At 48.9% G+C, this 23944-nt stretch overlaps 1 long non-coding RNA gene across 2 annotated transcripts in view; it reads right to left on the minus strand.

Annotated features, from left to right (window-relative positions):
• Positions 1–22737, minus strand: part of LOC147700529 (uncharacterized) — a 41879-nt gene extending 19142 nt beyond the window's left edge. The window contains exons 1-2 of one of the 2 annotated variants that reach the window (XR_015297391.1): positions 22644–22737; positions 14355–14441 (exon numbers count right to left, since the gene is read on the minus strand). This is a non-coding gene — a long non-coding RNA (uncharacterized LOC147700529). Of the gene's footprint in view, positions 1–14343; positions 14442–22643 lie in introns of both variants that reach the window. The other variant, XR_015297390.1, reaches the window with a different exon arrangement.
• Positions 22738–23944: the final 1207 nt, after the last annotated feature.

The following is a 23944-nucleotide window of genomic DNA, read 5'->3' on the forward strand; positions in this document are numbered from 1 at the left end:
GTCCCTTGACAGTGAAAACTGACTACCCCTGTAAAATCTTGGGCGCCATCTTAGAGTGGGGAAATCTACTCTGTATCCCTTTTCTCGTTCTAATAACAATGCAAGTCTATCTTTGTTTATGCGCTGTTAATACTTTTCAAAGTTCCGTTTATATTGGTATTCCTAAATTTAGGATGTTAACTGCCTGTCTCCGTTATATGCGTTATTTATGCATTTTAATGCTTTTCAAAATTCAATTAATATTGGTATTCCTAAATTAGCATATTAGTTACCCAGTATAAATATTTAGCCTTGTATATTCTCTGCTGCACAATATATATATTTAAACTTGAAAATTCTACGGTCCCTCTCATGTGTCGGGTGACTATATATTCCTACTCCTTAACATAAATTACTCATTTTAATCATTGCTTCATATGCTGCTAATATTCCTAAAACCCCACTCTAATTTGGATGTACTGAATCTTATTCACTGCAATATTAGTTATGTATATCCACAAGTACATTCAGTAACATGAATCTAATATTAACTCTAAAGTTAGCAATTTTCAACTCACATTAATTATAACTGCTATAACATGATAATAAAATTCAGGCTTTCATCCATATATGTTCTTATAATCATTAATCACCTAAAAAAAATTCCAGCTCTCGATTAAAGTTTAGGCCGTTCTCCACAGCCCGCAGTTTCATAATCCGCCTTGCCTCCTGCCGCCTTAATTTCAGTTCTCTGTTACCCCCTCTAGGGTCAATGTAAACGTGATCTATTCCATAGAATTTAAAGCTTTTACTTTGATCTTGCTTGTTGCATGTATGTACATGTTCCGCTATTGGATACCGCATATCATTGTTTTTCACCGCTCTCAAGTGTTCACTCACCCTATCCTTCAGCATGCGAATTGTGCTGCCCACATATATCTTTGAGCATTTACACTCTATAATGTAGATCACATATTTTGTGCTACAAGTTATGTTAGTCCTTATTTCATATTTTTTACCATTTGACACTTGAAAAACCTTTGTCTTATCCTTGGCATGCCTGCACATCCCACAATGTCCACATTTATAGAAGCCCTTTGAATGCTCATTTTCCTTGCCCTAGGAACCCTGTCTGCTGTACTTTTGAACTCTACAGGACCTTGCTTTTATTTTAAGAGCCCCTGGCTCCTTTCCTGATGCAGGGAAACGCTGTGCCCCTTTGTGTTAGCCATTTCTGCCACTGAAGAGGAATGCTCTGATCTCCTTCTCGAGGGAACCCCGACGTAGGGATTCCCTCGATCTTACCGGCCTCGCGGGTGCCCATCCCGCTTATTGCATATTTTCCTACAAGGTTGCTTGCATCCAGCATACCGGTGTGCGCTTTTTTGGCGGTCGGCTCCCGTTGCGAGTCCTTTGATACCAGGAGCATAACCATCTTTAGTAAAAACCACGGACAAGATAAAGACCAGATCATCCTTCATTAAGTTTCCTGCTCCTGGGACACCTTTTCCACCTTACTTTTAGATGGATCAAAAATATTCGTGTTGACAATCAGATATCACTATTATTCACCTCCAGTTACTTTATCTACTTGTGGAGATAAAATACTCATTTCCTGTCCTATTTTTCTCATCACCTCACCATCAGTTCACATGAAGTCATCCGTGTGGAGATTTCAATATGAGCAACGATCTGAATTAGAGCTATCTCCACTATATTCCCTTCTTTGATGTCATAATATCATATGATACTTTATAGGACTATATCCTCCTACATCTTAAGACTCTGAGAAGCTGCTTCTACCGACTGACCTATCTAGTCCACGCTACACCATTTTTTGAGTCCTGGACTCTTTGAAATTCTAACAATAGACGGTCACCTGAAGAAGGCTCAAGAGCCGAAACGCGCGTAGTGGTGTCTACCGCTTTGCCTTCATCACTGTATATACGTTTCATGTCTATTGATTTTGTATTTTCTCTTTTGTAGTTTTAATTCAATATTTTATCAACCAAAACATATAATCACTTATAAAAACTATATAAAAAACAGAAGAAAACAAAGAAAAAATAATCAATAACAATAAACAATAAAGCAATACCAGAAACAATTTATGCTTGTTGGTTTCTGTATACAGTTGGACTGAATATACCACAGGTTTTCATTCTCATAAAACCATAAATTAAACTATCTAATTATTGTCTGTCACTTGGCTATAGACCTTTCCCAACTCTGTTCCTTCCCTATGTATAGCAAGTGCAACTGTATTATATAGGGGTCCCCTTTTTCCAAATATTTTCCTACAAGTGCCACCCTGCATTCTTGCCTTGATTATTTTAAAAGGACGGGTGCCCACTCCGCTTTTTCTATTCTTAATTTAGAGGGAGTCCACCCCTCATTGATCCGTTCCCTGCCGCCGAGAACTGGTTTTAGGCGGGGTCTGCGGATGGAAGCACGAAGAGAAGTGTGTCCGGAAGGCCCGCCCGCCAAGGAGAAGCCCAGATGGCTCCCACAGGCCCCATTATTTTTAAGAGCCTAGAGGGCTCCTGGGGACACATTGTTTTAGAGCCTGAGAGGCTTCAGGGGGCATTGTCGTGATTGGAGCCCACGAGGCTCCAATGGGCACAGATGTTTTGAGAGCCTAGAGGGTTCCCCTGTGCGCTACATTTATCTCTAGAGCCAGATGGCTCAGTTTTGCTCCTAATGGCCAGTGAGGGCCCAAGTCGCAGTGTGCTTTCCAGTTGCCCAGCAAGTAGTGGGCAGCTGCACCATTTAGTTTTTCCTTCCTAGGGACTTGTCTCTGGACTCAGGAGTGAGTCACACTCCTTCGCCCCTACTTTGGCCTTCCCCAGGTGCGCATTACTTAGTGCCAGCTGCAGCGTTTAGGCCCTGTTCTTGTCCTCAGCTGCCCAGCAAGTAGTGGGCAGCTGCTACGTTTAGGTTTTTGCGCAGTGACGCAACCTGGATCTTACTGTGATTTATGTACTACTTTTTGGGTGTTAGGAAATGTACTGTGTGTAGTATGTTTTGCGCACCCCGTCTTGATACCTCTAAATGTATTTTTATGCTTAGGAGGTTGGGTTTCCTAGTATAGTTATACTAGTAAGGTGGTGTCCCTGCGTAATATATGCCTAAGGTGGTTAGGGTTGCGTAGAGTGTACCTACCTGTTGCCAGTGGTTACTGGTTGTGTGCTACATTTGCGATTTGGTGCTACAATTATCCCATGTTCAAAGTGCTAGTTCTAATAGTGCTTATTCCTGACAGTGGTCCATGTGGCCCTGTCCTATGTATATATAACCCCCTGTAAATTCTGCCCGTGCCAGTGGCACAGTGTAAATTGTGTGGTTATTATCTAATGTGTTTGGTATAATACAAAGGCTATTTTTATATATAACCTTGTGTGGAGTTCCTTTTGTGGGGGGCCTAGGATGTTGTTGCTGGTGGGTGCGTGCGCAAATACTTAACTTACATTGCCTCTGGGATAAGCCTTACTGCTCGTGTCACGCTACCAAGGGGGTGAGCAGGGGTTATCTTGGCGTGTAACACCCTTACCCTGACTGGATTGGTGGTTTCTGCCTGACTTTGGCGCAAGCCTTAGCCAACCGGAAATCCCATTTCTAACAATTAGAACTAACTAGAATACATGCACATGCAAGACAACGGCATTGAATCACGAGGAGTGAACTCAAGCGCAAATAAACAGTTCATTTTGGTGCAGCGGCAACAGGAGCAAAGTGAACCATATTCCTTTTTCACTTTGTTGTCATTCGAATAAATTGTGGATAGAACAACCGGAGATGCACAAGAGGATCGGGTGTGAAGGAACAATTTGGTCCTTGAAGGCCACCTGGGGGTAATTGAGGGTTAAATAAATTATTCTCAAAACAATCATAGGAAATGCAGCACATTTTTCTAATTTAATAGTAAGGCGCTGTGATGTGTATGATTTGTTTGTATAGTGTACAATTTGCATGTCTGTCACAGTTAACTGCTTACAGTGTCCTCTTTTCTTGTTTTAGAAAGCTCCACCAAGTAAAGCAATGCTTCAGAGACCCACAACGCCAGCCAGAGGAATTGTTCTTGTGCCCCTGGCAAGTGTGTAAATGCATGAGATCATCACCGCTGAATATAGAATGCTCTGGAAAACTGGTTTCAAGATTCAGGGGACCATTTTCAAAACGTGTGCCACCTAATCATAAATTCACTCTGAAGTAAACTTTATAAAAAAGTGCTGCCCAAAGCCACCACCTCACTGGTCTAGTGAAGCTGTCTTATACTTGCAATCTGGTCATTGTATTCATTGGTGGTCAGCAAACTTTGGCAATCCTTTTACAGTCTTGTGCAAGCCGTTCTGCAGAGTGCAGACAAATGTGACAAATACTGGGCTTGAGGAATAAATCCTGATGGTGGTATGTCACACTCCGGGGTGGCAAGTCCTAGATACAGTGTTCTTGACTGACTTGTACCCTGGTCAGTAAAAGTGCTCACCAGCAGAGTACCAGGGTCTATTGTGTACACTCAAATGGGTCCAACTTTTAATGTGGTTGACTACTCTGCCTGCAAGCAAACCATTACACTACCATCAGTCGGTGGCAGCTGACTATAGTAGCAGTGTGCAGGACGTGCTTACCTTGTACCAGAGGGGAGGCTACCCTAAAGCTCTCCATGGAATTTATTTTAGTACATCATGACTAAGCCCCACTTTCACGTTGAATGTATGCAGGGTGTCTGAGAGTACTGGGCTAACAAGTATGGTGAGTTACCCATGTTAGGGCCACCGCTTTAAACTTGTAGTCCTTAAAGGTGTAATCTTTTTCATAGGACAAGCACTAGACGGAGGTAGTGGTCTCCATCCTTCCAGAATAGTTTGTAAATCCAAGACCTCCCTCTTGATTCATCGTAACGAATGAGGGAGCTTTAGTTGCACTGGACTATAAACAAACCAGTTGCAGTAGATCAAAGCGTGACCTGGCCAGGCCAATCAATCAATCAATCAATCAAAGACATTTGTAGACCGCACTACCTACCCGTAGGGTCTCGAGGCGCTTGGGGGGGGGGGTGCCGCTACTGCTCGAACAGCCAGGTCTTGAGCTTCTTCCTGAAGGAGAGGTGATCTTGGGTCAGGCGCAGGTCGGCCGGGAGGGAGTTCCAGGTCTTGGCGGCCAGGTAGGAGAAGGACCTTCCTCCTGTAGTGGCTCTGCGGATGCGTGGGACGGCGGCGAGGGCGTGGCTGGCGGAGCGGAGGTGGCGTTTGGGAGCGTAGAAGTTGATTCGGTTGTTGAGGTAGCTCGGACCTTGGTCGTGGAGAGCTTTGTGTGCGTGGGTAAGGAGGCGGAAGGTGATTCTCTTGTTGACCGGGAGCCAGTGCAGGTCTCTTAGGTGTCCGGAGATGTGGCTGTGTCGTGGGATGTCGAGGATGAGTCTGGCTGAGGCGTTCTGGATGCGCTGGAGCCTCTTCTGGATCTTGGCGGTGGTTCCGGCGTAGAGTGCGTTGCCGTAGTCCAGTCGGCTGGTGACGAGGGCCTGGGTGACGGTCTTCCTGGTCTCTGTGGGGATCCACCAGAAGATCTTCCGAAGCATGCGCAGGATGTTGAAGCACGACGAGGAGACGGCGTTGACTTGCCTCGCCATGGAGAGGGAGGAGTCCAGGATGAAACCCAGGTTGCGTGCGTGGTCCGTCGGTTTGGGTGCGGTGCCCAGGGCGGGGGGCCACCAGGAGTCGTCCCAGGCGGAGGGCGAGGAGCCCAGGATGAGGACCTCCGTCTTATCTGAGTTCAGTTTCAGGCGGCTCGTCGTCATCCACTCGGCTACCTCTCTCATCCCTTCGTGCAGGTTGGCTCTGGCGGCGGCTGGGTCGTTGGTCAGGGAGAGGATCAGCTGGGTGTCGTCGGCGTAGGAGATTATGTTGAGGTTGTGTTGGCGTGCGATGGCCGCGAGGGGGCTCATGTAGACGTTGAAGAGAGTCGGGCTCAGTGAGGATCCTTGAGGGACGCCGCAGATGACTTCGGTGGCCTCTGACTTGTACGGTGGTAGGCGGACTCTTTGTGTTCTTCCGTCGAGAAAGGAGACGATCCATTCCAGCGCCTTCTCCTGGATTCCGACGTTGCTGAGGCGCTGCACTAGGGTGCAGTGGCAGACCGTGTCGAAAGCCGCGGAGAGGTCTAGGAGGATGAGGGCCGCTGTTTCTCCGTTGTCCATCAGGGCTCGGATGTCGTCAGTGGCGGCGATGAGGGCGGTCTCGGTGCTGTGGTTGGCACGGAATCCGGACTGCGATGGGTCGAGGGATCCATTCGTCTCGAGGAAGGCGGCCAGCGGTTTGTTGACGTCTTCTCGATGACTTTGGCTGGGAACGGGAGGAGAGAGATGGGGCGGTAATTCTTGAGTTCGGTGGGGTCTGCCGTAGGTTTCTTGAGTAGAGCGCTGAGTTCAGCGTGCTTCCAGCTCTCGGGGAAGGTGGCGGTGTCGAATGAGGAGTTGATGATGTCCCGCAGGTGGGGTGCGATGACAGCGTCGGCTTTGTTGAAGACGTGGTGAGGGCAGGGGTCGGTCGGAGATCCGGAGTGGACGGAGTTCATCGTGTGAACGGTGTCTTCGGTGTTGACTGGGGTCCAGGCGCGGAGGGTGGTGGTGGGCGGCGTTGCTGCGGTCGTGGCGTGCGTCGGTTGAGTGCTGAAGCTGTAGTGTATGTCCGCGATCTTGTTGTGGAAGTAGGAGGCGAGGGAGTTGCAGAGGTCTTGCGATGGGGTGATGTCGTTGTTTCCGGCGTTGGGGTTGGAGAGCTTTTTCACGATGTTGAAGAGTTCCTTGCAGTTGTGTGCGTTGTTGTCCAGTCGGTTCTTGAAAGCCGTTTTCTTGGCGATGCGGATCAGTTGGTGGTGTTTCCGGGTGGCGAGCTTGAGGGTGGTCCTGGTGTCCGGCGTGGGTTCCTTTCTCCAGGCTTTCTCGAGGGCTCGGCAGTTCTTCTTGGAGCTCTTGAGTTCGTCGGTGAACCATGGGGCTCTCTTACTGCCCGGTCTGCTGGGCGGGATCCTCAGAGGGGCGAGTTCGTCTGCACATTTGCTGATCCACTTTGAGAGGTTGGCGGCGGCCTGGCTGGGGTTCGCTGAGCTGGCCGGGGGGTGCTGGCTCAGGGAAGCGGCGAGCTGGTCGGCTGTGATCTTGTTCCAGCTTCTTCGGGCAACCTGTTGCTGGTGGTGGTGGATCGTCGTTCTTCTGAAGGTGAAGTGGATGCATCTGTGATCCGTGCAGTGGAGTTCTGTGGCGTGGCTGAAGGCGATGTCTTTGCTGGATGAGAAGATGGCGTCGAGTGTGTGTCCGGCGAGGTGGGTGGGGGTGGACACCAGCTGCTTGAGTCCAAGGTTGGCGAGGTTGTCGAGCAGGGGGCTGGTGTTGCAGTCGTTGTTGTTCTCCAGGTGGAAGTTGAAGTCCCCCAGGAGGATGTAGTCAGCGGAGGGGAGGGCGTGCGGGCTGACGAAGTCGGCGATGTCCTCGCTGAATTGAGTGCGTGGTCCCGGAGGTCGGTAGATCAGGGTGCCTCTGAGGGTGGTCTTCGGGTCGGTGTGGATCTGGAAATGTAGGTGTTCGGCAGAGGGTGGGGTGTTGTCGGTGCTGGTCGTGATGCGGATGGTGTTCTTGTGGATGATGGCGATGCCTCCTCCCACCTGGTTGGCGTTGCGGTCCCTCCGGGTGATCTTGTAACCTTCGGGGATGGCGATGGCGATGTCGGGCGCTGAGGAGGCGTTCATCCAGGTCTCCGTGATGAAGGCAACGTCAGGGGCTATGGTGTCGAGGAGGTTCCAGAGTTCGATGGCGTGTCTGTGGACGGAGCGGGTGTTGAGCAGGATGCACTTGAGGTGGTTGCTGCTGGTGTTCGGCATGGGAGGTGCTGGTGTCGGGCAGGTCCGGATGCAGGTGAACTTGCAGGCGTTGCAGCTGAAGGGTCCGTGGACGCGTCGTGGGGTGGCTCTGCAGCATCCCGGGGCTCGGCCGGTGTTGAGTGCGATGAGGGTGGCAGCGTTGTACGTCAGGCGGGTCGGTCGGGGTCCTTGTGGGCCAGGGGTCCTGGCACTGGGCGCGGTCCAGGCGCGGACGGGCGTAGACGGGCTTACCTTTGGCGCACCTTCGGCGCACAATCGGCGCGCCCGCTGCGCGTGACCGCTGCGCGTTCGCACGGTCGCCATATATGGCGAAGTGCGCGGGTGGGCGGGGCAGCTGGGAGGCGGGAGCGGGGAGGGAACAGAAGGAAAAAAGGGGCGGGGTCAGCGGTGATGGCGGGAAGCGGGGAGCGGGGAGGGAAGACGGAGGGCGGGTAAAAACGGGCAATACGGCGGAAAACAACAGTTATGGCATACACAATTACATACAATTACAATTCCACAATAACAACTAGCAACAGTACAAACAGCACCAGGGGCACAGGGAGAAGAGCGCTAAGCACGGACCACGCCGCTCGAAGGAGGGGGCGTGGACACGAAGCGGCAGTCGGGCAGCGAGGCACACTGGAGGGGGAGGCACACGCAGCAGCTGGTGGCCGTGCGGCGCGGGAGTGTCCCAGGGCTAGGCTAGGCCAATATCCAAAGCGATGCTGTGACCTGGAAGAAAGGCCATGGTACACTGCCTAACAACTCCTCCTGTGCTTCTCTTGTGGTGCGGAGGTTGTGTGAGTGGACATCACAACCTGAGAGCTACAGTTTCACCTGAAGATGGTTTCCAAACGATTGCAGGGTGAAAGGTGTCCTGCAGAGGACAAACAGAGGACTCACATCTGTGGTGGTTCCTATAGAGTGAAACCCCCAGGCTTGTATCCATGTGATAACATTGTCCTCATTTTATCATTCTAGCAGAATCCGCATATTTTCTGGTAAAGTATAGCAATGTTACGCATCACCTTATTAATGTTCTGCATGACTATGGTTTGTTGCTCAGACAGACCGCTAGTGTCTGATGCATTTTTGTGAAGCATGCACAGCAGTACTCCTTTTAACATTTTTTACTACTGAGTTATGCACTGGCAATGTCATTGCTAATAGTTTGTGGCAACTAATTTTAGTGTTTGTTAACCTGAACCTCATTGCTTAGAGCAGCGGTTCCCAAACTTTTGACTCCTGAGGACCCCCTCGGAATCACTACTGGAAGCCGGGGACCCCCAAACAGTTTGTACAATTTAAATTTTAAAACATTAAAACAATAATTCACAAAAAATACACATTTTAGGTACATAAGATTTGAGAAAGCATTTTCACATAAATATGGGGCGGGCCTTTACTTGCTCAACCATCAAAGCACTTAACAATCCACACAATCATACTAAAACATATGCATCAAATACGCAAGGGTGTTTTCACTGCTGTTGCAGACTGTGCAGCACTGATAATTCCTACGCTTTACTTGTTCTGTGACTGTAGGAAGTCTGTACTGATATACGGTTATAAAGGTTTTCTGTCAGAGTAAAGCTTCCACTACTCTACTGTTACCATGCTGTGCCTGCTCTGCAAAGGAGGGAAGTTTGCACTCATGCCCTTGCTGTATCCGTTCAATGAGGAATGGAAGCCTGAAATGGTGATGCTGAGCTGTGCCTGTTATGTGAGGGATTATGTGGTATACTTCTATGAACCTGGGAAACTTGTGAACTGATGCACATTGTGTAGCTGTTCTGTGAGAAAGGAAAGCTTGCACTGTTAATGCCACTTATGTGTTTGCTCTGTGAGTGATACTTGCACTGTTGGTGATGTGCTGTACCTATTCTTTGAGGGAGAGAAGCTTGCCTTGAAACTACCCCTCATGCTTCAGAAGCATTAATCACACCCACTACTGTTAACCTGTCCATTGGTGCTATTGGAGTGCATCTGGTTGTGAGTTCTGACCATAATTGTAAGCATCCACTTGATACCCCAACTAATTTGAACATTTGCAAGAAGGGCTGCCCCCTTCCTCAGAGAAACATTTTAGATATTCCTGTGGATTTGAGATTGTGGAAGGGCCAGGAAATTGTAGCAATTTACATAAAACACTATGCTTTTTCCTCTCTATCCCCAAGTGAGGTCCGCGGCTGGGCTTTGGCTATTAAAAGCCCTGCTCTCACTGCCCACACTGGACTTGGTTTGCAGATATAGGTATAGGTTTATTCTAGCCTGTTTTGCTTGGCCTCTCTAGTATTTCTGCACCTGCCTTAAACACTGCACTGCTGCCTCTGGTTGACCCCTTTCCCAATTTCTGTCCCTTGCTTCCTCACTGTACCATTCTCTTACCAGTACCGCCACACAGATACCTCACCAGAGTTCTTTATGATTAGTAATTCTAATAATTTATTTTCAAAAGAGCTCCATGCCACACTCTGTTGCAATTTTAAAGGACTAGAAATAACAGATGAAAGTACTGCTAACTATAACAGTTCTCCACTTAACATTTGTTACATCTTGCTTATTTCTTGCATTTCCCTTGCATAGATTTTCCCCTTGCTTAGCCACTGCATCTGGTAGAATGTATGATGTCATCTTAGAATGTTGGGTACCTGACTGCTCAGAGTAGAGGCAGTTGATGGCAGGCAGGCTGAGCAAGAGAAGAACTGCTCCTGGTGGGGATTTATATTTACATCTACTTATATCTTTATTATTATATTTACCTGGAACTAAGCTACAATAAATCATACCGAACTTTATTTGCAACAGATTGGCAACGAGGTACAGACCAGAACCTATGCGTGGAAAGAAAACTGATTAAATGGATAATTACTGCAACTAAAGAACTTAAAGACTATTGGCACTACTGCAACTTTAAAAAAAATTCAAGCCAAGGAAGAAAAGGTATTTTATGTGAGCACCCTAGTCAACCCCACCAGTGTCTTATGTGATCTAGACAGCCTGTTTCCCTAGGGTGTTTGAGTTCTTGCTGCGTGATTTGGCTTGGATCTGAAGAGAACTTGATGTGAACTGTGACCAGTAACACACATGATTTGAGTTTGTTCAAGAAAACACGCATGTACTATCAGCTGTACAGAAGTGATGCACAGTGTTTGTTTACTATTTGAAAACTCAGAAGATAAGCAGCGTTTTAGCCCTGTTTGACAAGGATGCTGGCAGTTGTGAACAAGAGCACTTTTTAAAGCAACTTTATTGAAGATGTCTTATTTCTACAAGCAAAGAACTCATTCATTTATAAACTCTCAATGTAAGGAGAAGTTTGAAAATATTTGGATATTCTGCTGAAGTACCAAAAGCTAAAGTTCACTGCATACTGCTTTGGATTGGTGGCGTTTTGGACATGAAGGCTGTGCTGAGAGGGTGTTGTCCATTTACTGAAAAAACGAGTTTCCTGAGTTTTACTAAAAATGATTCACATTATTTCATATACTTTGCTAAGTGTTTACCTTTGATTGCTGTTTCAACGTTTTCACCACACACGCACACGAGGAATGAAGGGTTTCCATGTGACGGAGTTTCCATGCTACGGATTGGAGTGAAGGGTTGCCATGGTTATTGCTATCTCAATCTAACATTGCTGCGCGCATACAACGTCACGTCATGTAATGTGAGAACAGATATCGCGTTGTGAAGCACCAACTCTCCATTCTTTAACCGCGTCTGAAATGTGGATGCGATTTTCAAGGAAAGGTACTGTTTTATTCTGGCAGAAGGACTTTGCTGTTTCTGATTTCTTATTTCATGGCGGAACGGAGTCCTGTGGTGAGTTTCTTATCATTGTACACTTCATGGAGGAACTCTGGTTCAATTTTTAAAGCCGCGTGAAACACGCATGAATTTTCGTCAGTTTTGAAGCCAAATAAATAGAGGTCATGGCTTTGTCTTCTGTGAGGAAAGTTGCAAAATTGTGAAGAATCTACTTACATGACTTTGGCATTGGTGGTGATTATAAGGCTTAGGTTGTGAACTTCCTGTCCCGGACTGTCATAACATCTAAACTGTTTCTAAGAAGAAATGTCAGTGTTTTCCTTGGAACTGCGAATCTTACTACTTATAAATGAAACCCATTTGGGTGAGAGATCGCTCACCGGAGTGTATGTTCATCTTTTTATGGAAAATTAACATCTTCATAGTAACTTGTTTTCAGAGGGATGTTGTGCATCTTTCATTTATGTATTTCTTTGGGAAGACTGTACAACATTTTAATTGCCATGTTTTGCTTCTTATGTGTGTTGCATGTGTGTACTTTGAGTGTGTGTACTTTGCATGTGTGTACTTTGCATGTGTGTTCTGGAACTCTTAGTATCTTTGATGGGTGAAGTGTTTAGTTAAACTACAGTGAGTTAGTATTATTGTAATTGTGCATGTATGTTTGAGAGCTTATAACACTACAGTTTGATGTATCTTGAATCTGGGAGCCATGTTTATGCTCAACGTATGTTGAGGTGCTCGGTCATTTTTTTTTCACATTTCTGATTTTAGTTATTCGATTGAGTGAGCCATATTTATGCTCAACGTTGGTTGAGGTGCTCAGTTGTTTCATTTATTTCTGTTGTAGATTGCATGTTTATTGCAGTTGCATCTAATTACATGGTCATGAGTGTGTACATGTGTACTTTTTGCGGGAGCCACTTCAGTGCTCATGTTTGAGGCGCTTTGTATTGGTTTTGTATTTTTTCTGGGAAGCCACTTCGGTGCTCATTTTTGAGGTGCTCCATTTTCCTAGCTTTGTTTGTGAAGAGCTGTAGGTCGCTCTATTTTCTGGTTTTGGACTCTGAGGAGTCAATTGTGTAATGCTGTAAAGAGCAGTAAGTTGCTCAATTTTCTTGAGATGAACTCTGAGGAGTTCAATTGTTTAAGTTTGATAAGAGCTGCATGTTACTCTATTGGCTGGTTGTTCAATTTTCTTGAGATGAACTCTGAGGAGTTCAATTGTTTAAGTTTGATAAGAGCCGCAAGTTACTCTATTGGCTGATATGAACCACGCAAGTGCTCTAATGGATAGAGTAGTTCATATTTTATTAATTTTGGTTATGGAAGTTGTTGAAGATTATATGAACATCTGTTTAATTTTCCCTAGGAAGGGGGATGGGGTTACTATATTTGAGATGCAGTTATTTTTGAGAATGCAATTGTATGTATATGCAAAATGCTATTGTTATTATTTTTCAGAATGCAATTTTCTTATCTTTAGAATGCAATGTAATGTGATCTTTTCTTTTTGCATTGTGTTCTTTTCTCTGTTTTGTATATATATATTCTTACCTTCAGTTTGTTGTTTTATAAGAAAGGGGGGATGTGTTACATCTTGCTTATTTCTTGCATTTCCCTTGCATAGATTTTCCCCTTGCTTAGCCACTGCATCTGGTAGAATGTATGATGTCATCTTAGAATGTTGGGTACCTGACTGCTCTGAGTAGAGGCAGTTGATGGCAGGCAGGCTGAGCAAGAGAAGAACTGCTCCTGGTGGGAATTTATATTTGCATCTACTTATATCTTTATTATTATATTTACCGGGAACTAAGCTACAATAAATCATACCTACTTATACTTACTGGATTCAAGAACTTTATTTGCAACACCATTCTCTGGAGGGTGGCAGGTAAAGCTTCTGTCCGATAATTTAAGCTCACAATTTCAAGGTCACACCAAATGTCAGAGGTAAGACAACGCAGTATTTCTACTCACTTTCTGATGCTCTGGCCTACCCCTTCGTGTCGCCTTCTAGTCACCTGCTTTTCTTCTAACCTCCTAAGCTTCTAGGACCTTCACCTCAAGATCTATGGGTGTTTTTATCATTTCTTTTGCCAAATTTTTACAGCCCTACCCCTGGTATTAACCCTGCTGCCCAACATTGCACTTTCAATGTGCCGGTACACTGCTGACATTAACACTCTCATTCCTGACCTGCCCAGCCTAGCGCTGTCTTATTTGATCAAAGTCGGGTCCGTCCTTCATGTCCGCCCATAAATTCCACTGGTCATTTTCTTCTGTTGTTCACCACAACCCAATTACAAACTGCCCCCAACCCAATGTGCTTTCACCTCACCCTATATTTTCCGCTACCATATTCTCTTCCCCAGGTTCGCCATGTAACATCCTACTTGCATTTTGTTTTTACCAATTACTAATAATGTGGCACCCGTAATATAAGGTCTAGTATTTAGTGTCTTATTACACCTGGAAGCCGTTCGATGTCAGGTCACCTCTGTCACCCTCAGCAGCTGAGAAGTGACAGGGGTGGGCCCTCTAAAAGCACTGCTTTTCTAGCTTTCCTTTTGAGACCTAGTTCAGAAAAAGCTCTGTAAAAAAAACCACATACTCACACTTATGAAAATGTCACGCATAGGCAATCTGAAACATTGGCAGGTATGTTACATGAGGCGCTGATGACATAAAAAGGAAACACGTTATGCACATGCTTTTACTGTAAAAAGGTACACTTACAAAACACTCACATTCAGTTCCAGAGGGAGAAAAGCCCTCCTGCCGATTCGAGGTCGTCGAATGCTCTTCAGCTTTGACACACAAAGCACAGCTGTACCCTGTTTTCAGGGAAAAAGGGGACACATGATAACAAAATGCCCTGGGGCTGTCAGCAAACACAAGAGGAAACACATGCACCACTATGAGAGCGCGACGTCGGGTGACAGGCAGAATAAAATGATAAAATAAGGCCAATCACACTTCAGCTCGCACCTAAAGATGAGTCTGATTGTATTGTTGCTCTGAAGCCTGCTCTAATGAAGGTCGAGAAGTACTGAGACTGTATATCCCTGATTCCACCTCATGCATCAGTTCACCACCAGGCATCCGCTGCCTCTTTATCACACACCTGCAGGTTCATTCTTCATCCCTGCCTCTTTCAATGTTTTTATTCCTCTTTCTTCCCCCTTTTATGTTTTTCTCTCTCTTGCCCTGGATCAGTCTCTGTTGAAGAAACATAAGTGCTGATTCCAAAAATGAGTACCAATAGCCCCTACATGCAACCACCTGCTCAAATTAAGCACTAAAGATACCTAAAATCCTGCTGTCAGCACCCCAGAAGGTCCTCTGGCCTCTGCATAAGGCCAGAAATCTGCCAGTTTTTGACGGATACCGCTCTTCTTCCCATTTATAAACCGCCCTCCGGAGCTCCTGGTTGTACCCTGGCTGGTCTGTGCGGCGATTCCTGCAGTTAATAAACATTTAAACGTTTGCTTTGTGATTCGGAATCTCTGTAGATTCACCGAGGCAGTAAGTGACCACGAGGGCGAGTGAACCTTGTTTTGGTTTCTGTCCTTTTCATCAGACTCTTGAGTTTTTCGTGTGAATTTGTTAAACTCGTTGGAAGCATTGGACGAGGAGCCTTGTGTGTCTGCTCCTGGGGGATCCCTGCAGAGAGCTGTCTCTGAATAGGGCATCACCACTGGGTGCTTCTACCGTGCAGAGTCCAGGGGCTCCCAAAAGTGTCCCGGGCTCAATGGAAACCCAGAGTGCTCTATTAGTGGCAGTGTGGGCGAGCAGACTTAGGCCTAACACAGAGGAGTGTAAGACATTTATTGTACAACAGTGACCAATAATGGAAACAGACTCAACAAGCAATGCAATATGTCTCGCAGTTGTTAGAGTTGGAGCCATTGGCATTGTAAATGGCAATGCCTTTTATTTATGTGTTGGTTTTTAAAACGTAAATAAAAGGCATTGTCAATTACAATAGTTTAAAATCTCGCAAATGCAAGACCTATTGCATTGCAAATGCTTGTTTTCTCATCCTGACACTCACTACGGCTCTTCGGCTCTGTCTGCAACTTTCCCAGATCCGATATGTTGTAGAGACCATGGTGTCAAAGGTGAGAGTGTTGTCTTAGGACTCCGACGCTGGGTACTTTGTATAAGAATGTAAGTTAGGCCCCCGCGCTTCTCTTGACCTTCTGGTATAAGTTAGACAAGAAACAGCTGACACAGGTAGTAAAAGTTTGATTAAGCCAGACACTTGATTACATAATTATTACACAAAGCCAAGCGGTCTTCATCCTCGCACAGGATGTGTGTTCTACACAAGCCACAGCCGCTTATGAGGTCTGTGTTGGCAAGACTGCTGTTCAAGAACTGTTGGTGTTGCTCCTTCATGAACCGTGCCTGCAACCCGGACTCACCTTTGACCCAAGACACTCCTCTTCATGCAGGAACGCAGGGGTTGTGTTTTTCAACTTATCTTTTGTGAACAATACACCAGATATTCTACTATGTGTTATCGGCGAACAGAGACTTATTTTCCACAAAAGAAGCTCACGAAATCAATATTTAAGGTTGGTAACAGTCTGACCTATATGCGAACCTTAATTAGGTAGTCACAAATTGCGACTAGTCACAATAATGGGGATAGTGAACTACAAGAGTCACCAGCTAACTGTGCCCGGTTTTAAATAAAAAAAATTAAAAAACCTTTAAGGCACCAAGATTTTCTTTAGAGAGTTTTTTCTTTTTAAATGTTTCCTTTTTTTTGCACCACAGTTCCGGTGAGTGTTGATCACGGTCTACTCCGCCTAAAACTTTTACCACAATTCACAAAGGTGAGGCGGTCGGGGGGGGGTAGGGCAAGGGGGCACTGGTTTGGGCAGCTTGACAAGAGGCAGTCACAGGTCTGGTTACAGGGCAAAGGGGCGTCCTGCAAGTGGCTAAAAAAGAAGGCGCGGTTGTTTTGAAAAGAGCCTCGTACTGAAAAGAAAGAGGGCAGCACTCATGAAATGGGCGCTGCAAGAGCATTGAAAGCATGCGGTGCTGCACTGGAACTGCACATTAAAAACAAGCAATAGAAACAAAATTACAAATGGCGATCATACTGACCCGAAGAACTGAGGCAACATCGCAGGAGTCAGGCAGCCTTCGTTGGGACGTGGGCGGGGCCTGCAAAAGAAACAGGAAGGAACCGCCGGGAGAATGTCCGGAACCCTGCAGGCTCAATGCTGAAGTCCCTAGCCCCATCAGAGGGACCAGGCGAAGACTGCATGGCACCAGAGGCAACAGGGGGCTCCCTAGTGGTGAGGAGAGCCCCTCGGCGTGCCAGGAGATGGGCAAGGACCGAGCCGGTAAGTGAGAGCTTGCAGGCTGTTTGAAGACAAGTTGCGTGCACTGGCTAAGGGTGTGTGTGTGTGTGCGGGCCTGTGTATGGGTGTGTGCGCGTGTTAGTTAAAATAATGCTATTGTAAGAGGCTGACTTGCCTCGGAAGAGGGACAGGAGATGTGCACGGCGCGTGGCTGTACGTGTGCGTGCACCTGCTGAAATCGCCGAAAGCTCGTGCTCATCTCCTGTCCCACTGCCAAGGCAATTCCCTAACAATAGAGCTCGCTGGCGCTGCTTACGTCAGCTCGACCTAAAAAGGGGATCCAGACAGATTTTTTTTTAAATACGTTGAGACAGCTATCACGCCGCACCACCAGCAGCACAGGGGTGGCCTGGAGTAGAGGTGAAAATTGTCCCAATGCGTTTCAGTGGAGACTGGAGATGATCGTGGTCACACTGCTTTCAGGTAAGTAAATAGATTGCAGGGTCCTAGTGTTTAAAGGATGCGTAAGTAGTGCGACCCTTGGTGTGGCCAGACAGTGTTAGTACATGTTGCACAAGGAAGCTGCACTATGAGAAACACAGGTAATGCGTTGCTATCTGTAGGTTAGCCCTAGTCCCGGGTTGTTTTCACTAAGTGATCTATATATACATACAGGCTCACATTATTTCACCATCCATCATCAAAAATAACCATCTTGGCCTTTTCTTCAGCATCTCTCATCCCCTGGTGTCTTGATACTCCAGCCCTGATAAGCCCCACCATTTGTCTCTTGTGCCACAGGTTTGACCCCAGCCTTGCTCTGCCCCCCACCTCCGGCTTCCTTGGACTCTGGCCTTGCATTGCCCCCCCATCAGAGTCTCCTGTGATGCCGCTGTGTTCTCCTCCCCCTGCCTCCTCTGATGCCAGACTTACCCTGCTCCCTCCTGCCAAGGCCCATGCTGCCCGGGGGACCAGCCTTGACGCTGTGCTCGCCGCATCACCTATGACGCTGGCCTCACCTGTATGTTTGTGACGCAGGCGGACCTCTGCCCTCTGCGGTTAGTGACGCCACACTTACCCTGCTCTGCCCTCTGCCTTTGATGCCACTCTGCTCGCTTACTTGGGACCCTGGCCTTGCTCTGCTCTCCTCTCTTCATTATTTGGATCCCTGTGATACCGATGGTGCCTGCTGCTGTGATGTCAGCCGTATTGCTACCCCCTCATTTGCCGAAGATGCCATGCACATCTCTTGTTGCTGCCCATGATACCAGCCATGCTCTACCCCCTGTTTTCAGTGACAGTCCACTTTACTGCCCAGCCCCGCCGTCTCCTAACTGGCCTTCCCTTTCCCCTCCCTCCCTTTCTATCTTTAATGTCGATCGGCCCCCTTGCTGATGGGCTCTCATCTTCCTCTGTATGTGATGCTGATATTTACCTCCCCCCCCACCTTCACCCCCACCCCCTCTATTTGCTCTGAACAGTGCTTAAGGCAACTGATCTGGGGTGAGACTTAGTTTTGTGGTCTTGCTGGTAGTCGAGGAGCCTACGTCTTTGTGTACCATTGCAATCCCGCCCGGAGCTTCGACTAGTTAATCCTTGTTGCATTGATAATTGACCCCAGCCTCCTGCAATAAATCCATGTTCCTCCGTTACGTGGGTCAGCATAAGAACAGTCGCACAGTTCGCGCAGCCACTGCTCGACCCCAGGAGCCGGTGCGAGGCTTCCCGCAAGGAGCGGCCAAGGAAACTGGGGTGGGTCTATTATCTTTGAAGCACGAGGAAAGGATCTGTGCAAAAATCTGTGTCTGAAGAGGTTTTCAGGTGCACCAACACTGAGGGCGCCGGACTTCCTTAGTGAGGTGAGTCTTTGTTTTTGTTTTTATTTTATTCAGTCATTTGTTTAGATCTTGAAGCCACCGAGTTGACCTCAAACCACTCGCGTTGGCGACGAGGCGCCTTAGATGGAAAACAATGGCAGGTCAGACAAAGAGCGTTGGGGCCTACTGGATCACCTCTTCTGGGGAGAACTCAGTGGTTGCTATGGTGATCCGGGGTCGGCTGGCCGGCGCAGTGTAAGAATTCTAGTTGGAAATATTGTATCTACCACTGCACGTCAAAAATAAGTTGTGGTCCGAGGAGCTCTCTGGGAGTCACATGATTTGCCACTTCATCAGCCCTTCGGAGTTTATGAAAAAATGAGTGTCTTGGTGCAGGCAGCAGCACGAGTGATGGTATTACCCCCAGGTCCCTCCGTCCTCGACACCTTCATACTAAACAAGTGGAGATAACCATCTCCCGACAGAAAAAAAAGGAATGCTGGGACACTAATACTGCCCCTCCCCCCGGGAGTACAAAAGCAGTACTTACCCAGCAGACCTCCTGTTCTTTTTTTCTGTCTGTCGACAGATTGGCTGGTGTGCTGGTGCTGCTCCTGCTGGGCTGGAGTGGCGGTGCTTCTCTTCTTCCCCCCGCCCGGCTGCCTGGCTGTGCGGGCGCGGGGTCCCTGGACTGCCTCCTGGCCTGCCGGGCTTGCTTGGAGTCAGTCTCTGTTTGGGGGCGGTGTTGGAATTGAGGATTTCCCGGCTTAGCTGTGTGCTGCTTGCACCTACCGGCCCTTTGTGGCTGGTGCTGGAGTTCCCGGTTGCTTCCGGGTCGCGGGCTCGGCTTCCTGAGCCTGGCCGGGGAGCCGTGCCTAGCTGGATGGGCTCCTGGTGGATCCTGGATCGACGGTGGTGTGGGGGCCTTGTTCCTGGGGTTGGCCCCCACTCCGGGTGAGTCCCGATTTTCGGGAACGTTTTCTTCTCCCTTGCTGTCGTCCTGTGCATAGCTGCGCTGGGATTTGTGCCGGGGTGTCCAGAGGGCAGGATGTTTGCACTCGTGCTTCTGTTCCACAGGGGCTGCTGATCTGTGAAGACTGATGTTCGGGTCCACTGGCATGATGGTCTTCTGCTCGGCGGTGCTGTGGGGGCCTTGTTCCTGGAGTTGGCCCCCACTCCTGGTGAGTCCCGATTTCGGGATCCCCTTTTTTCTTCTGCCTGCCTGTGTTTGCTGCCCATTTTCTTTCTGTTTCAGGTGGCCGGTGCCGACGGCAGCGGGCGTCTGGCCTCGCTTCTGTGGCACTCTGCTCGTGCAGTTTCTCTGCTTGCCCCGGTGGATGGGGGGGGGGGCTGCGGGGTCACCTGCTCTGCCTCTGATGTATTCTGGAGTGTGGGATTCCCTCGCCATGCCGCTGGCGGCGCTGGAATGTTCCTGTTGTAGGCATGAGGGGGCCTCTGATGTCTGGTTCGGGGGCCGCCTCTGGTGTCCTCTGCTTCATTCCTAATGTCTCGATGGGGGGTTTGTGCCTGGTGTCCGGGGCTGTGTTTCTTCAGTCCCTGTGGATACATGGGCGCTGTGTGTGGGACGTTCCTTGTGTTCCTGTTCCCTGCCCTCTGTTGGCTACTCTTTTCCCCACTTGGCTGGTGTTTTTCACTTTCTGTCGGAGTAGTTGGCGATTCCTGAGGCTTTGTGCCTGTTCCCTCGGTTTGGTGTCCTTGACGGGCCGAGTGGTTTTGGGCGCCGGACTCCAGTGGGCTTGTCCTTCGGTGTGGCTGTGCCTTCTGGTCTCCTTCTTTGCCCCCGCCTTTGCCTGGCTCGTCCTTTTTTCTGACAGTTGCTGTCTTTTCACTGAGGCTTCTCCGGTGGCCTGTGCTGCGTTTGCATGTGCCCTGGGTTTTTTTCACGAGGCGGAGGTTGGGTTTTCGTCGTTTTGCAAACCCTAGGTTGCCTTCCATTTTTTGGCTTGTCTATGTGGCATGCTTCTGTGGCATGGGGTGCTGGGGTGTCTTGTTACTTTGCTGCATGTGTATGTGTTTTTCTCACATTTGCGGTGGGGGCCTTGTTGTGTTGTTGGCCCCCGCTCTGGCTGTTTTCACCCCCACTTTTTTCTTCTAGGTGCTGCAAGGCGCTGAGCTCCCGGTGTTGGTGGGTCCTCTGTTCGCCTGCTGGTGCCGGTCCTGGGGTGTTGTCAGGTGTGCCTTTTGGCGTGTGTCTTGTCCCTGGGTCGGTGCCTCCTGGGGGTGCCGGGGTTTGTTGGGGACTTGTGTTCGGTGCTGTGCTACGTCCCGTTTTGCTTTTTGGGGTGTCCTGCTGCTGTCTCTGGAGTCCCCGCTGCTTGCCTCCTGTGTGGCTTGTTCCTGGTCTCGGCCCTTGCCGCTAGCCCGCCCCGGTTCTTGCGGTTGTGGGTGGTGGGCGTTCCGAGGATCTGCTCCCTTTGGTTCTCTTCTTCTGGATGTGCCCTTGCTCTTGGCGGCTCTGTGGGCGTTCGCCCTTTCGTTTTGTGGCTTGCCTCGGGTTGGCGTGGGTTCCGGTTGCCTCTGTGGTGGCGGGTTCCTTTTCGCTGGCTCTGCCTTTGCTTGCTCCTGGTGTTCCCTGTGTTGTTGGGGTTTTCCTGCGTGCTTGCTTGCGCCTTGCTGTCTTCTTCAGCGATGGCCTGTGGGGGGTGCGCTCTGTTCCCCCTCTTCTTCGGGCTGCCTGCCCCACCTGGTGGTGGGTCGGTGCTCCTGCTCCTCGGTTCCGATGCGGGGGTGGGGTCCTGTGGGATCCCCTGGTTCTGGTTGGCCTGTCCTGCTGTTCTCCCTCTGTGGCCTTGCCTCCGCTGCGGGCTGGCTGTTGTGCCTCTGCTCTGCTTGGGTGTCCTGGTTCTTCGCTTCCTGGCTTCTGTATGGTTGGTCGCCTTGGGGGCTCCTGGTTCCTGGTCCTGTTCCTCCCGTCCCTTGGGCTGTGCCTGATTCCGCTCATGGTTGCTTGCCTGTGTCTTGCCGGGGGCTCTTTGGGGTGGTCTGCCCCCTCTGCCTGCGCTTGGGTGGCTAGTGCTGCCTTGGGTTCGGCGGTTCGGTTGGGAGGAATTTAATAAACATTATTCTTTTTTACTTAATCAGACTTTTATGTCTAGTAATTAGTGACACCTTGCCCTAATGTTATGAGCCCTTGTATACATTTGGAGACTGCATAATTATTGAAAACAACACTAAATATATATACAGAGTGTTTCCTCCGTTCTCTCTCTTAGCTCCATGAGGCATTTTTATTACGACATCATAGGGTTTTTCTTTGTTTGTGGGGTCACATCCTCCCCAGAGGGTTCCATCTTGGGGGGTCATACCCTCAGCAGAGGGTCACATCCTCCCTAGAGGGCCCCATCTTGGGGGGGTCATACCCTCAGCAGAGGGTCACATCCTCCCCAGCAGGTCCCACCCTGGAGGGTCCCATCCTCACCAGAGGGCCCCATCCTGGGGGGGTCACATCCTCACCAGAGGGCCCCATCCTGGGGGGGTCACATCCTCACCAGAGGGCCCCATCCTGGGGGGGTCACATCCTCCCCAGAGGGCCCCATTCTGTGGGGGTCACATCCTCCCCAGAGGGCCCCATTCTGTGGGGTCATATCCTCCCCAGAGGGCCCCATCCTGGGGGGGTCACATCCTCACCAGAGGGCCCCATCCTGGGGGGGGGGGGGGGTCACATCCTCAGCGGAGGGCCCCATCCTGGGGGAGGGGGTCACAATCTCAGCAAAGGGCCCCATCCTGTGGGTTCAGCACTTCAGGGGTCCCCTCGAGGGGGACAGGAGACATTAAATAACACAAGTCTGACTCTATTTAGGCGGTTGGACAGGGAATAAACCAGGTCCCTCTGCGTTTATGAATATTTATGAAATATTTGATAAGATTTGTCTTTACTCACCGTTTGCAGGGTCTCGAGGAGGTGTCAGGTCCGGGGACCGCGAGGGGTGGGGGGGGTTCACAGTTCATTCAAACGCCTCCTCCCACTCCAGCCACCAAGCATGAGCGGATTTTGCGGATTGGCAATCCGCGAATTTTGCGGATTTGCGGATTCGCAATCCGCAAAATCCGCGAATTCCCGCGAATTTGCGGATTTTTTTTTTTTTGTGTTCGCCCGTGTTTCTGCCAGTTCGCGAGGGTTTTTACAATTTCGCAATTTGCGAACTTACCTGTCGGGTCGCAAGTTTTGCGAACTTGTTGTTTCTACGTGTCCAGCCTGTTTGGGACACTCTTCTTCATCACTGCCACTCTCTGTCACCACTGCCACTCTCTGACTACTCATGCCACCCTCTGGCCCACCCATGCCACCCTCTGTTTCATCACTACACCCTCTGGTTGTCCAGTGTACATTATTTTCGGCAAAGCAAAGCACACCTTCCCTGCCTCAAGTGACCTGAATTAATTTGGGGCTGATTAATGTGTCACAGAATATTTTTTTAGCTGGCACCTGCTTCCTTAGTGCGCCCTGATTAGTGATCTTTTGCACTTGCTAAGTGCTTTCATTGTTGCAAAATTAGTTACAACACCTGCCCTGCCCCAACTGACAATAATGAATTAGGGGCTGATTAATGGATTTTAACTTCCAGCCTGGCTCCTGCTTGTCTCCCTTAGCTGTAATTCAGGACCTTTGTGGCATATGTGTAACTATTCTGAGGTTCAGAGCAGGGTCACATAATAGTTTCAACTGGCAACTGAACTCTGGAGGGGCCCCTCAGGAAGCACTACAGGAAATGGCTACTAATGATGTGCCTGAACTTTTGAACCTGGTAAGTAGTTACTTTCAGTTTTGCCAAGATCGTATTTCTGCAATTTTGCACTTATTCGCGGGGCGCGAACTCACGCGAACAGTGCGAGCAGTGCGAGCAAAATCCGCTGCTCGCGGATTTGCGGATTTTGCGGGAAATTCGCAAATCTCGCGGATTGCGGATTTCCCGAAAATCCGCAAAATCCGCGAGCGGAACGGATTTTCCGCCCACGCCTAGCTCTATCCGGCCCCTGGACCCAAGAAAAAGAGAAACAAAGACCAGCGGGCCAGGCAGGAGGGACCGGAAGACAGGCGAAGCTTAGAGACGGAAGACAGGCAAAGCATTGGACCGGAAGCCTGACTTAGGACCGGAAGCTAGTCTGCAGACCGGAAAACAGGCAAAGCTTACAGACGGAAGATAGGCAAAGCATTGGACCGGAAAACAGGCACAGAATAGG

The sequence above is a fragment of the Lissotriton vulgaris genome, chromosome 7 (assembly GCF_964263255.1).
Source record: "Lissotriton vulgaris chromosome 7, aLisVul1.2, whole genome shotgun sequence".
Lineage (NCBI taxonomy): Eukaryota > Metazoa > Chordata > Amphibia > Caudata > Salamandridae > Lissotriton > Lissotriton vulgaris.